The sequence below is a fragment of the Odocoileus virginianus genome, unplaced genomic scaffold (genome assembly GCF_023699985.2).
Source record: "Odocoileus virginianus isolate 20LAN1187 ecotype Illinois unplaced genomic scaffold, Ovbor_1.2 Unplaced_Contig_34, whole genome shotgun sequence".
NCBI classification, from domain to species: Eukaryota; Metazoa; Chordata; class Mammalia; order Artiodactyla; family Cervidae; genus Odocoileus; species Odocoileus virginianus.
In genome coordinates this window covers 1-15718 of record NW_027224351.1, presented here as the reverse complement: position 1 = coordinate 15718, position 15718 = coordinate 1, and the positions used below count along the sequence as shown (strand labels likewise).

Here is a 15718-nt window from a genome sequence, read left to right as displayed (position 1 = left end):
GGCCACCTTCCACAGACCACCAAGAGCTCACTGAAGCCCACCTAGGTCACTCGGTTGGTTGACCAATGCAGAACGCACCACAGGGGACACAGAGAGACGGAGAGGTGAAGGACGGATGTGGACGCGTCTGGGGGCTTCTAAGCAGGCAGTTAGGTTACGTGGTGTGTTGGTCATGCCTGCCTATAAGAAGGTGCTACCCCTGTCAGCTGGAAGAGCGTCTTGTTGAGTAAATTTTGTGGTTGCAGAGGATTCTTGTGTCTGGTGCATCAGTCGTGGACTGGCCTGTCTGGTGTTTGTTTATGTAATAACAAAAACGATTATGTTCAGTTAGGATTACTATAGCCTCTTGCACAGTGCCAGGGATATACTTCACTTTCTCATCACTCAGTTTAGTCAAAAAGGTGCAAATAGAAAAAAAAAAGTGGGGGGAAGCAAAGAAAGAAATCAGAATGAAGGGGTCAAGTGAAAACAAGAGTGGATCACTCATCTTGCTTTGAAAAACACAGCATTGGTTTGTTTCAGTCCTAGGGCCTTAAGAGAATAAAATATCTATGAATGACCCTGAACAATCATGAAATCATAAAGTATTTCCAATTACATGGCATCAGACATATTTTAGCCTTATCTAGCCCACTAATAGTTTGTTATGCTGAGAAGTACAGGTATTTTCCAAAGATGCAAGTTGTAAAAATAAAAACTTATTCTCACTTTCATATATTGCCATTATCTATAATATTCTTGGCAGACTATTTCAAAAAATATACTGACAGTCTTTAAAAATAGCCATTTAAGTATTAATAAAACATGAAAATTCATAGAATAAAAGTTTATAGAAGCATTACATTAAAGTACATTTGTTCATATTCAAACATTGGATTAAAGATGGACAAGAGTGGCAAGAAATATTCTTAAATATTAACCTTCATTTTTGGTTGCGGGAAGTGTGTTTTTCATTTTATATCATTTTTACATTTTCTGTTTTTCTTTCCAAATAAGATACAATGTATTCCAGGATCACCCACGACATGCGTGCATGTTCAGTCATGTTTGTGTTCAACGGTTTGTGACCCAATGAACTGCAGCCTTCCAGGATCCTCTGTCCATGGGATTTCTCCAGGCAAGAATATAGAGTCGACTGCCCACTTCAGGGGATCTTCCTGACCCAGGGATCAAACCCGTGTCTCCTGCATTGGCAGATGGATTCTTTACCACTGAGCCACCTGGGAAGCCTATCATTTTTTAAAACTACTATTAATTCCTTCAAGGCAGTCATTGTCTCTTGAATCTATGAGATGAAACATCTACATTTTCTTCAAGTGGTGGAGCTGGAACGATGAACTAGTTGAATCGCTGAGTGCCCACCAACTGCGCATGACCCTAACATCTCCTGCAGACCGACTGTAGGGTCTTCTATCGAATGAACACGCACAGTGTGCGATGCAAATGCACCAGCGAGCCTCAGGGGTCCCAGCGCACTCGCCCACACAGTGTGTGCGTGTTAGCGTCTGCTGGGTTATGATGTGGACAGAAACAACGGCCAAGTTTCAATGAGTAACAAGTAGGGTTTGTTTCTTGATCTGGCCCCAGGCCATCTGGCTTTCATTTCTTTGTGCTCCAGGCATCCATTCAAGCAGCACCAAGGCTAGTACACAGCCCTACCCCCTGCCTCACTGCAGAAAGAAAACAGCATTTGGCAGAATCTTGCTATGGTGTTGGCAGCTTCTACTCAGATGTGGCACAGGCTCCTTCTGCTCACGTGCCAGTGGCCAAAATGAGTTATTTGGCCAAGAGCAAGGGCTTTGTCCCCTCACAGGAGGTCGTGCAGCTTGCACGGCAGGCCCCAGACGTGAATGTTTCAACTGAGGGGGTGGGGGCAGGAATAACTGGAATCTTTAGAAATTATCTTGGTCAACAGGGAAGGGGGTCATAAAAAAAATACTTTCATTCATTGAAAAGCAACAGTGAGATGACTGCTTAATTTTTTTGATGCCATGCCCAAGAAAAAGAAATGCAAAAAGGCAAAATGGTTATCATAGGAGGCCTTACAAAGCAAGAGAAAAGAGAAGCTAAAGGCAAAGTAGAAAAGGAAAGATATACCCATCTGAATGCAGAGTTCCAAAGAATAGCAAGGAGAGATAAGAAAGCCTTCCTCAGTGCAATCAATGCAAAGAAATAGAGGAAAACAATAGAATGGGAAAGACTAGAGATCTCTTCAAGAAAATTAGAGATACCAAGGGAACATTTCATGCAAAGATGAGCACAATAAAGGATAGAAATGGTATGGACCTAACAGAAGCAGAAGATATTAAGAAGAGGTGGCAAGAATACACAGAAGAACTACACAAAAAAGATCTTCATGACCCAGATAACCATGATGGTGTGATCACTCACCCAGAGCCAGACATCCTGGAATGTGAGGTCAAGTGGGCCCTAGGAAGCTTCACTACGAACAAAGCTTGTGGAGGTGATGGAATTCCAGTTGAACTATTTCAAATCCTAAAAGATGATGCTGTGAAAGTGCTGCACTCAATATGCAGCAAATTTGGAAAACTCAGCAGTGGCCACAGGACTGGAAAAGGTCAGTTTTCATTCCAATCCCAAAGAAAGGCAATGCCAAAGAATGCTCAAACTACCGCACAATTGCACTCATCTCACACGCTAGTAAAGTAATGCTCAAAATTCTCCAAGCCAGGCTTCAGCAATATGTGAACCATGAACTTCCAGATGTTCAAGCTGGATTTAGAAAAGGCAGAGGAACTGGAGATCAGATTACCAACATCTTCTGGATCATTGAAAAAGCAAGAGAGTTCCAGAAAAACATCTACTTCTGCTTTATTGACTATGCCAAAGCTTTTGACTGTGTGAATCACAATTGTGGAAAATTCTTAAAGGGATGGGAATACTAGACCACCCGCCCTGCCTCCTGAGAAATCTGTATGCAGGTCAGGAAGCAACAGTTAGAACTGGACATGGAACAACAGACTGGTTCAAATCAGGAAAGGAGTACGTCAAGGCTGTATATTGTCACCCTGCTTATTTAACTTATATGCAGAGTACATCATGCAAAATGCTGGGCTGGATGAAGCACAAGCTGGAATCAAGATTGCTGGGAGAAATATCAATAACCTCAGATACACAGATGACACCACCCTTATGGCAGAAAGCGAAGAAGAAACTAAAGAGTCTCTTGATGAAAGTGAAAGAAAGAGTGAAAAAGTTCTCTTAAAACTCAACATTCAGAAAACTAAGATCATGGCATCCGGTCCCATCACTTCATGGCAAATAGATGGGGAAACAATGGGAACAGTGAGAGACTTTATTTTCTTGGGCTCCAAAATCACTGCAGATGATAACTGCAGCCATGAAATTAAAAGATGTTTGCTCCTTGGAAGAAAAGCTGTGACAAACCTAGACAGCATATTAAAAAGCAGAGCCATTACTTTGCCAACAAAGGTCCTTCTAGTCAAAGCTATGATTTTTCCAGCAGTCATGTACGGATGTGAGAGTTGGACTATAAAGAAAGCTGAGAGCCGAAGAATTGATGCTTTTGAACTGTGGTGTTGGAGAAGATGCTTGAGAGTCCCTTGGACTGCAAGGAGATCCAACCAGTCAATCCTAAAGGAAATCAGTCCTGAATATTCATTGGAAAGACTGATGCTGAAGCTGAAACTCCAATACTTTGACTACCTGAAGCATAGAACTGACTCATTTGAAAAGACCCTGATGCTGGGAAAGACTGAAGGCAGGAGGTGAAAGGGAAGACAAGATGAGATGGTTGGATGGCATTACCGGTGGGATGGACATGAGTTTGAGTAGGCTCCAGGAGTTGGTGATGGACAGGAGAGCCTGGCGTGCTTTTTTCCAAGGGGTCGCAAAGTGGGACACGGCTGAGCAACTCATCTGAGTGACTGACTGAGTACAAGTGAGCTTGAATGACTCCAATCTGAGCATCTTCTGGTATGTACCCATATATTTAACTAACACATTTTACGAATGCTAAAGGTACAGACTCTTCACAGCTCTGTAAATTTAGAAGTTAATCTTACAAATTAGAAGTCATGCTAGAGAATAGTGGGGATTTTAGTCTACCCCCCAAAATAAGTGCATATTTCTGATAGAAAGTTAACCAGTCCTATATAATTCATATCACATTTTGGTATTTACAGCCCATTGACCATGTAAATCCATGTCCTTCAAATGCTCTTCAAATCAGCTTTTTTTTTTTTTTTTCCTGCTGGATCTCTCATTAACAACTTGGACTCAAGATTCACTTGGGGCATCCCTCATAGCTCAGTTGATAAGAATCTGCCTGCAATGCAGGAGACCTGGGTTCAATTCCTGGGTCAGGAAGATCCCCTGGAGAAGGAAATGGCAACCCACTCCAGTATTCTTGCCTGGAGAATCCCATGGACAGAAGAGCCTGGCAGGCTACAGTCCATGGGGTTGCAAGAGTTGGACACAACTTAGCAACTTAACTACCACCACCAAAATCTGCTGGGGGCTTCCCCTGTGGCTCAGCAATAGTCTGCTGGGAATGTAGGAGCTTAGGTGACACGGGTTTGATCCCTGGGTCAGGAAGATCACCTAGAGGAAGTAATGGCAATCCACTACAATATCCACTCCAATCTAATCCACTCCAAACCACTGTTTCCTGGAGAAGGAAATGGCAACTCACTCCAGTATCTTTGCTGGAGAATCCCAAGCCCAGAGGAATTGGTGGGCTATAGTTCATAGGGTCACAAGGAGTCGGGCATGACTTGGCACATGTGTAAGATTCACTTAAGCCGGAAATGTTTCCAGAATGACCCAAAAGGTCAAAGATCCTACTGTGAAGCAGCTAAAATTTTGTTTTTCTCATACTGTTAAATATTAGTTATAATGCATCCCAAAACGTTTTCACTTTCAGGAAGGGGATAGCTTTAAAGTCACTAGTTAAGACCACCATGTGCAGACAGTAAAAATGCTACACTCTTGCCTTTTGTTTTTTATTGGTGAAGTCAGAAACATTTTCAAATATTCAACACTTGTTCATGAAAATTCATGAGAAAAGTTGAAAACTAGAATATGGAGGATTCAAGTTAGACACTTAAAACATATATTATGAAACCGAACCTGAAATAAAGTTTTGGAAGAAGTTCTGTATTCTTAGAGCTAAAGAGGATGAACCAGAAAAAAAAAAAAATCTCTACATGTTCTTTTCAGCCTTATCATTTGGAGTTTCTCTTAATTGTTATATCGTATACCTGTCAGTATAATAACTATATTCACTTAAAATCTGTCATTAAAACCTAGTTTGATTTTGTGAAATATTTCCTGTCTCTCTCTCACCCAACCACCTTTTCCTTCCCTCTCTCTCTGTCTCTCTCTCTCTTCTCTCTATCTAGCACAGGGGACCCAACCTCTGGGATCTAATACTTGATGATCTGAGGTGGAGTTGATGTAATAACAGTAGAAATAAAGTGCACAATAAATGTAATACACTTGAATCATCTCGAAACCATCCTCCCCACCATGTCTGTGGAAAAACTGTCTTCCACAAAACCAGTCCCTGGTGCCAAAAAAGGCTGGGACTGCTGATCCAGCATATTGAGATATTTCACAGGAGAATTTGCAGAAAGCACTCCAGAATATCTTGAATTTGTAGTAGATGTCATCCGTCTATGTGATACAAGACTGTTCTCAGTAAAAATTGGCCATTCTAATTTAAAAATAAAATGAAGGCATTTATATTCATTGTCTCCTCTCCGTTATAAATCTCATCCTTTGTTTTTCTTCAGTGTGATTTCAAGTTGCCCACTTCTGATGAAAGGACAGTCTGTTTCCCAGGCAGCATGATTTGTCAAAGGATGGATGGAGACCAGAAAATAGATTTTGGACTTTTGATTTGTGCAACTATAAATATGATGCTAATTCTACCACACCCTTCCAATCCCTCTAAAGGCCTCAATCTTGGGTGTAGTGCTAGTGTTGAAATATTGATAACTAATGGTTGTTGTGTTATTACTGATTGACACTATGGTGCCAAGGGTTTAGATATGTTATATCCCTGCATTCTCACCATAACACTTATTCGTGTCATTTTAAAGATGAAGACTCTGAGGCTTCATGAGAACAAGTGGGCTGCTTATCAAAGGCAGATCTGGAAACATGCACGGGAGAGGAGCCCTCTCACACATCACCTCATAAACCAAGTAATTTATTCTAATAGCAGAAGATAATGACCACAGCACTACACACAACTTGACAAAGGGTAGACTTGTGTCTTTTCTTATAAAGGGTGAATGCAGACGTTCATTTTTTCCTTTTCCTTTATTGCTCCCACTTTTCCTCTGTTTCTATGACCCACTTCCTTAGCCCTGCCCCAGGAGCACACATGCACCAGAATCTGCACTTCTGGTACATTTTCCCAGCTCTTCAGAACTATCATGAGATAACGATTAGAAAAAATTGTCTCCAATCTGAAAATATGATACAAGATGCCTTTCCAATATCATTTAATGAAATTTAAGTTTCAATTTGGTGCACATTTGGGTACTTGATACAACATTTAAAGTGAAAATAATTTTGCATCTATTTCAACTGCATTAAAGATTCCCCTTCAAATGCTGCTAAAGCAAGAAGCAAGCATCACGAGAAGTTAACCTTCAGTTTGTTTCTGAAAAATGGCACATTATACTGTAAAACCTTTAACATTGGTGCAATAAAATATTTATGTGCTATGTCAGTGCCAGCTTACAAAAAATTCAATACCTGACACATACATGTGTGTTGGGGGTAGGGCAGTGTGCACCCACATGAACGACACTAAAAAACGATCTCTTTTAGTTCATATTACATGTAAATTATGTGTGCATGCTAAGTGGCTTCAGTCATGTCTGACTCTCTGCAACCCTATGGACTGAAGCCTGCCAGGCTTCTGTGTTTGTAGGATTTTCCAGGCAAGAATACTGGAGTGGATTGTCATTTCCTCCACCAGGGGATCTTCCTGACCCAGGAATTGAACTCACGTCACCTGTGGCTCCTGCATTGCAGGCAGATAGTTTACTGCTAAGCCAAGATTTAAGCAATTGACTGAATCTGAATTGACACTGTCAACTCAGTTCATTGCATGCTGATCATCATATAAATTTTTGTTTAATTTATAAAAAGAAAGGAAAATTTAGTCTTTATTCCTAGCTTTTCAGTCCCAAACTGATAACCATAGATCAGACAAGGCAGGCCTTCCACATTAAGCCTTCAAGGAATGACATGCCATGAGTCCACCTAGGTTTAAATTTTATCAGTTTTAAATGTAAAGCAGTCCCCAAAGTTCAAAAATAACAGACTCAGAAGTGAGTCTAGAAATAAATAGGTTCTTCTCAGAAAACTATAGAACATTCACCCACTTAGAAGCAGCCTCACCAAAAACAAGTAGGAACAAAGGAAGCGAAGGCTCAGACATAAGAAAGAAAAGTAACTTATAATATTTTGAAAATCAATGTGTACATAGGTTTAAAAAACAGTTCAAAGAAATCTATTTTGTTAAGACTCCTTAGAATAGTCTAATGCCTTCGAGTAACTAAGTTTACTTCTAGGTTCTAACTCAAACTTAAATTTTTTTTTCTTTTATTAATTTTTTATTAAAGTATAGTTGGTTTACAATGTGTTAGCTTCAAGTGTGCAGCAAAGTGATTCATATACACACACGTGTCTGTATCTATATATGTATAAATATACATATTCATTTTCATATTCTTTTCCCTTATAGGTTATTACAAAATGCTGAGTAAAGTTCCCTGTGCTGTAACAGTAGCTCCTTGATGGTCATCCATTTTTATTAATAGTAGTGAATATCTGTTAATCCCAAACTCCTAATGTATCCCTCTCCCTCTTTCCCCTTTGGTAATCACAAGTTTATGATCATTTATTTTTAAACTTTTTAATAATTATGCTATGTCACATTGACTGACACACCAACAGCCTGGAGTTACCTATTTCAAAAGAAAAAGCAATCTAGTTCTCTCTAGTAGGGTTACGAATATCTTACATATCCAGCTATTCGTTTATTTTAAAGATTACCCATCTTAGGTTTACATGCAAGAAGATACAGACACAACAAAGACCTATGCATTATCTCAGGGGGGATGTTTATTACCTGCTGTGATGTCCCTGGCTGGATGTCCCAGCTGGGAGAGACTCAGCTTGAGTCTTCCATCAGTAAGAACTCATGGCATGTCATTCCTTGAAGGCTTAATGTGGAAGGCCTGCCTTGTCTGATCTATGGTTATCAGTTTGGGACTGAAAAGCTAGGAATAAAGGATGAGAGCTCCTGACCTACGCTGAAGCTGACTGGCCAGCAGCAGTCCTGCTCTGTTCCATGTTCGAAATTGGAAGATCACAGACACTTTGTCCTCTCCGGAAGCACCCGGCAGCACCAAGTGACTCTTGGAGCTCAGAAAAGTCACGGGGACAGTCTGCGTGTGTGAGCAAGAGAAGGACACGTTTCCCTGTTAACACAGTGAAACAGGATTTAGGAAAGCACAGTCGGAATGCTTCCATTTCACAGACAACAGATTTTCCAAGACTTACTGAATTTCCTATCAACAATTCAGCAATCTAGGATTTTTAAATATGAGGCTTCCCCATCAAACTTAAATCCAGATTTACGTTGTAAGTCCTTTGAAGCACTGTTAAAGGACTTCCCTGGTAGCCCAGTAGTTAAGAGTCTGCCTGTCAACGCAGGGGACATGGGTTCGACTCTTGGCCCAGGAACTAAGATCCCGCATCCCGTGGGGCAACTAAGCCAATTGCAATCTGTGGGCCCTAGGGCCCATGCTCTGCAACAAGAGACATCACCAAAATGAGAAGCCCATGCAATGCAATTAGAGAGTTGCCCCTACTCACTGCAACTAGAGAAAGCCCGTGCATGCACAGCAATGAAAGGGCAATGAAGACCCAGTGCAGCCAAAAATAACTAAATATAAAAATGAAAAGACAAAGTGCTGTTCAGTTGAGCAAACCTATTTCTGAGTTTCTGAGGAACTGTCCATCTCCATTACCAAGCATTTGCCAAGGAATCCTGAGCCACATTTTCCCAGACTTAATGCTGGGTGTGCAAATTACGGTCTTTCCAGTAGTCACGTACCAATGTGAGAGCTGGACCATAAGGAAGGCTGAGCACCAAAGAACTGATGCTTTTGAATAGGGCTGGAGAAGACTAAAAAGTCCCTTGGACAGCAAGGAGATCACACCAGTCAATCCTAAAGGAAATCAACCCTGAATATTCATTGAAAGGGCTGATGATGAAACGCCTATACTTTGGCCCCCTGATGTGAAGAGCCGACTCACTGGAAAAGACCCTGATGCTGAGGGCAGGGGGAGAAGTGGGCGACAGAGGGTGGGAGATGGCTGGATGGCACTATAGACTCAATGGACATGAATCTGAGCAGACTGTGGAGACAGTGAAGGACAGGGAGGCCTGGCGTGCTGCAGTCCGCGGGGTCGTGAAGAGGCTCAGCTGAGTGACTGAACAGTGGCGGCATGCCAGGCGTGGGACACAGCATAAGGGACAGGTGCAGGCTAGCACCAAGGGTCACTGACTCCAGGAGCTTTCTTGTGCTTGTCTTGACCATGTAAACGTGATTGGAAGTGTGTCCCTCAGGCGATAGCTACATCTGACTATAGGCAGGGCATGTGCTTTGCATGTCTGAAGATAAGAATGTGGCCAGGTTGGTCCTGCCACAGGTAGGCTGGTCTCTTCTCTGAACTTCTTACAAACCAAATCACCCAAGGCTATCACCCAGCCTGAGATCTGATCTGTCTAGCAGGCTGTTTTTATTTGTATATAATTCTGATTTTAAAGATATTTTTAATCCTTACAATATGTATACTGCTCCAGGAACAAACTATTTTTAATCATAGTGCTTGGACAGGACGGGCTCAATATAATTCCAATTAAACCCTCTATAAGAATTTTGTCTGAAGATAAAAACTTTTCTATAGATTTCAGATAGCAGAATACATACCCAAACATTACTCTTCCTCTCCAAAAAATAATAATGCAAATAAAAAACCAGTGAGACAGAACTTACCAGATAGCAAAGCATACTGTGAAGTTATGTAAGCAAATCAGTGTGTTATTGGTGTAGGAATAGACATAGCAGTGGGACGGAACAAGGGACTCACAAAAAGATCTGAGAGTACATGTTATATGTGAATATATAATATTCACATAATACATGTAATATATACAAAATATATATTATAATATATAATATAAATGATATAATATTAATAACAAAGGGTTATCTATCAAATATAAAACTGTCTTGTAAATTGACCAAAACTTAAATAAATAAAATAAAAATTAGGCAAAAGAATAAGAGTGAACAATGATCAGAAAAACAAGTCCAAATGGACCAAAAAAAGGTGAGAAGATTATTTAATTCACCAGTAGTCCCATAAACACAAAGTAACAAAGAGATATTAGTTCATGTTCCTTGAGCTGGCAGGGGTACATGAGGGCTGGCTGAGATGTGATGGAAGGTTCTAACATACATGGCTGGTGGAAAATGTCATGCTATAGCTTTTTGGAAAGCAATCCAACAACATTTGTTAAAATGTAAAACTATATAAAACTTGTGACCAAGAAATTCTACTTCTGGAATTTTATCTCATGAAAAGGGAAGGCCCTGTACTGAGCATACATGTGCAACTGTCAGCTTATAGTGGTAAAAAAAAATCTAGATAAAGCAAATGCCCTGAGTAGGAAATGACTAGATAAACGATGGTACGTTTTCCTAATGGATAGTGATGTAAACATTCTAATGTAGAACTATTTCTGATAACAGAAAAGAATTCCTACAAGGTATTGTTGAATCAAAAAATCTAGATGGAGAAAAACTTTTATAACATGATTTTTTTGTAAACAATGTCAAATGTGGAAGCATACGGATTCATAAATACATGTGTGAGTATGAGTTTATCTATCTATAGAAGATTCCATTACTATGGACCAAACAAGGAAGGACAAATGTTAGCTTAGTAACATCCCAGCTTGACAGAGGGACTGTAGCCATGTGGAGAATATGGAGAAAGAAGGAAGAAACCTATTGAAAAGAAAACCACTGCATTAAAATGCCTTAATACGATTGTACTTTAACATTTTTGTGAAACTATTCATCTATTTCCACAAACATAGAAAAATGAAACCACACATAAACTAAAAAAGTACAGTAGGCTTTCTGTATGCCCAGGTTCTGCATCCTCATATACAACAAACCAACCAGGAAAATATTGAGAAAGAAAAATTTCAGAAATTTCCAAAAAGCAAAACTTGAACTTGACCGGCACCAGCAACTACTCACATGACAATTGCATTGTGTTTACAACTATTTACATATCATTTACATCGTGTTAGGTACTATATATAATCTAGAGTTGATTTAAAGTATATGGGAGGATACGACTAGGTTATATGCAAATACTGTGCCATTTTATACAAGGGAGTTGAGCATCCTTGGATTGCTCCAACTCAGGGGTCCTGGAACCAATTCCCCAAGGATATCTAGGGATAACTATACACATGATTTGTACCTTCCCTGCCTTCAGAAGAGGTATATTTTAAAGCTGAATCAATCAAACTGCAGTTCCCTTTTCTCTTGAACTTGCGTATAGACTTTCTTACCATGATGAGGACCTGTGGCTTGTGTTTCTTGGACAAATCAATGATATCCACTCCATTATAATAGATTTTCAAAGCAGCCATGAAAGTTTTTATGTGGGAATGCCACTGATTTTCCATGTCCAGGAATCCTCTGAAAGAGGGATTAGAAAGAGAAAAATGACATAAATAACATTGTTTAATGATTTTCTGATTATCTGCCTAAACATGTATGATTAGCAGGAAAAGTGGTAATTGTCTCAAATCTGCTTGGCATTATTTTATATTATCATGCTAATTTCAAAGGAGGTTTTATATGTATTTACCAATGCTTTATTTATTACACTGAGATAAATATATTAAATGTCCTTCCTACAATTTGCTGCTATTCATATAGTTCTGTCATTTTTGTTGATAGGGAATATTGATCTTTATGCACACAGTAGATCTCGATTTGTGTGACAAGGCAGCCTACTGTGAGGATATTCTACTTTATAAACTAGACTATGGGATCCTGCTCTTTGCCACGACTCTGATAGATCAGAATTACAAAGCCACTAATAATATCATTTAAGACCAGAATCGCCAACTGGTTCCTGCTGCTGAGGCCACTCATACCAAGTGAATGTTGAAACCTGGTTTGCTGACAGATGTGCTCAGCAGAACTGGCAGAACAAACAATGCATTTCAGTGTATGTTAGACACACATGGGCAACATGCTGCAAATACTGCCAGGTGTTTAAAACCCCCCAGAAACAGTATTCTGAGATGTGTGCACCTGGCCTTCTTGTTACTTAAAAAATTCAGATTGGAATATATGTGGATTACTTCTCTAAATTATCCTAGGTAGCTAATTCTGTTTAGGATTGCCCTAAAACAAAGAAATCTCGAAGGTAATATTTGCAGCCAAACACCAGATGAAATACAGAGGAACTGTTTGAACAAATGCATTTAAAAATATTCTTTGTTGAACTGGTAGTTCTTCATGTATGGATTTCCTAAATTTAACAACTATTTACTCTTATGTGAAGACTAACATCTGTAAGGAATAAAATGTCTCAATAGCTCGAGCATGTATCTTCCAGTGTGAAGTTACCACACGTAAGAAATATTTTATCAGAATTCTGAATTAGTAGGAAAGGGAATTTTTCAATGTAGTAGTATTTTCTATAGAAGTTTATGCTGCATTCAAATGATAAAATCTGTAATACTTAAAAAGTCATTTCACACCTTATAATCGAGATCCACATAGTTGGACTCTCCTTTCGCCTGAAAATGATGAGTGTGCGTGTCCACAGTGAAGTTGACATCTGTAGTGAGGAGCTCAGTGAGAACAGAATGCCAGTGCTCATCATCCAGCAAACTGCCCAGCATGAGAGCATCAGGCGAGGGCGAGCTAGCATGACCTGAAAAGGAAGAAGTGTAAACGCGCCGTTCCGTCTAGCTCAATACCATGATCAATGTTTTCAGGTTTAGCATTTCTCACATCAGTTACACTTTCCTTACATTCTTTTATCCCAAGAACTGGCGAGCTGCTTTTACCTTAATCTTAAATACAATCTTCTTTGATATTGAGTAACATCTTCTATCTAACTTGTTTTATTATTATGTACTGAATTTTCATTTTTCTTGAAAATATTTTCTTCCTAGGTCTTCATTCATAGGACTACTTCAAAAGTTTATGATAAGCCACCCTTGTCATCACGATATTATCAGGTTATTTATTGAGCATCTGCTAATGATCTTACACGATTATCAAGAAATAACACTTTTTACATAAAAGCACACTGAGGATCACACATGTCGTTCTTAGTAGAGCTCGACTGTAGGCGACCATGTGTCCATTTGCCGGGACAGCTCTGGTCTTCAGAATAATCATTTATAGGGTCTGCTTTCTTTCACAAAAGTGTTCTTTTTTGTTTATGCTTATTTTGTTTTTTAAAGAAAGGCAGACTGCCACATGGAATGCCTCATTTGGATGTGTCTGGAGTCTTGGAAGCTTGACGACCCTATGTTCTCCTGCAAATGGACCTTGAGAGCTTGTTTTGAGGTTCTAGCAAAGAAGCAAAGCTATGCATATACCCTTGACCAAAGAACGGCCCTCCTCTAGAGGAGAAGGTGGTCCTCCTCAACCAAGAGCACAGCTCTGGGAGGAACACCCGTGGAGCTGGGAGGGAGGGAGGGAACACCTTTCTAGCCAAGCCAGATCACCCGCACATCCAAAAGTACTCTGGTTTTAAATTAACTACTTAACTGTGAAGAAAAATTCATCGTAAAAGATACTTTCATCTAAATAGTATTTCACGAAACACTTTTTTTCTTTACCTCAATTAAGGAATAAGATGAGTTTTCCTTTAACTAACTCCAGGGTGATGTGTTTGTCATCTGGTCCTTCTCTGTGGAGTAGAATCCCGTTGTTCTCTCTGGTTTTAAATTTCAGAGAAATAACTTCTTTGATTGGATTTATGGATTTATGATTAAATGTGTACAGCAAAGAATTCTTCCCATCAAAATGAACCATCTCAGATCCTACAATGGAAGACATTAAAATGTGGTCTAATTATAATATAGTCTTATCAGTGCATTGAAAAGTGTAAGTCAACACACACATATACATACATAGCATATCTCTGGCTTGTTTAACGTATCGAACGTTTTTGGCATATCTCAACTCCACTGTTTGCCTTTTCTCACATCTTCCCCAAAATGTATCATCTAGAAATGTTGATTAATTTCAATTTCTCCTATCTTTTACTGGCCTATTTCCATCCTGTAAATAACAAAGATTAGGAAAAAAGTTAAAGTCAATTTCCCCTGAATAAAATCTCCCTGTACATTTAATAATCATTCAACATTTCTGTTTTTCTGAAAAGCTATACTAGTTCTCACAGACTGGTAAGAAACTAAATATCAGTGTCACTCAATGTAAATGGCTTAATTATTTCTGAACCAGGAACTCTGACTTTCAACAATTCTCACATAAGCACTCACTTTAATATATTTTTGTCTGGCCATAAAACACACACATAAAGACATCAGATATACTAAATACTACTGCAGACCATATTAAAGGGTTCTGAGTAAACAGGCATATATTTTTATTACAACATTTTGGTCCAGGGACAGCACAAAAGGGCACGCCTATTTTGTGTTGTATCTTAAGCACACTAAGAAGATTGTTCTGCTACAGCCAGGCACTGCTACACTGTTGCCATGTACTGTGTCTAACCTGCACACGGACCTGCGTTTCATTCAGGTAAACTATTTCCAGCGCTTCCCTTGTGGCTCAGCTAGAAAAGAATCTGCCTTCATTGCAGGAAACCTGGGTTTGTTCCCTGAATTGGGAAGATACCCTGGAGAAGGGAGAGGTTACCCACTCCAGTATTCTGGCCTGGAAAACTCCTGTTCTGTAAAGCACATGGGGTTGTGCAAAGAATCCAACATGAATGAGCAACTTTCATTTCTTTCAATCTTTGGGCTTTCTTGGTGGCTCAGACAGTAAAGCATCTGCCTGCAATGCGGGAGACCCGGGTTCGATCCCTGGGTCAGGAAGATCCCCTGGAGAAGGAAATGGCAACCCACTCTAGTACTCTTGCCTGGAAAATTCCATGGATGGAGGAGCCTGGTGGGCTACAGTCCATGGGGTCACAGTCAGACAAGACTGAGCGACTTCACTTCACTTTAACTATTTCCAGAAAACCCTTGATATTCACAACTTAAAAAGAATAGTCCATTTTAAGCTGGTACCTTTTGAAAATGTGGAAGTTTGATTCACATCAGTCAGTTCAGTTCAGTCGCTCAGTGGACGGAACTGAACCAACTTATTGCAACCCCATGGACTGCAGCACGCCAGGCTTCCCTGTCCATCACCAACACCCGGAGCTTACTCAAAACTCATGTCCATCAAGTCGGGGGTGCCATCCAACTATCTCACCCTCTGTCATCCCCTTCTCCTCCCACCTTCAATCCTTCCCAGCATCAGGGTCTTTTCAGATGAGTCAGTTCTTCCTATCAGGTGGCCAAAGTATTGGAATTTCAGCTTCAGCATCAGTCCTTCCAATGAATATTCAGGACTGA

At 39.9% G+C, this 15718-nt stretch overlaps 1 pseudogene; it reads right to left on the bottom strand.

Moving 5' to 3' along the window:
* Positions 1-8285: 8285 nt before the first annotated feature.
* LOC110123412 (contactin-associated protein-like 3) lies at positions 8286-14164 on the bottom strand (annotated as a pseudogene).
* Positions 14165-15718: the final 1554 nt, after the last annotated feature.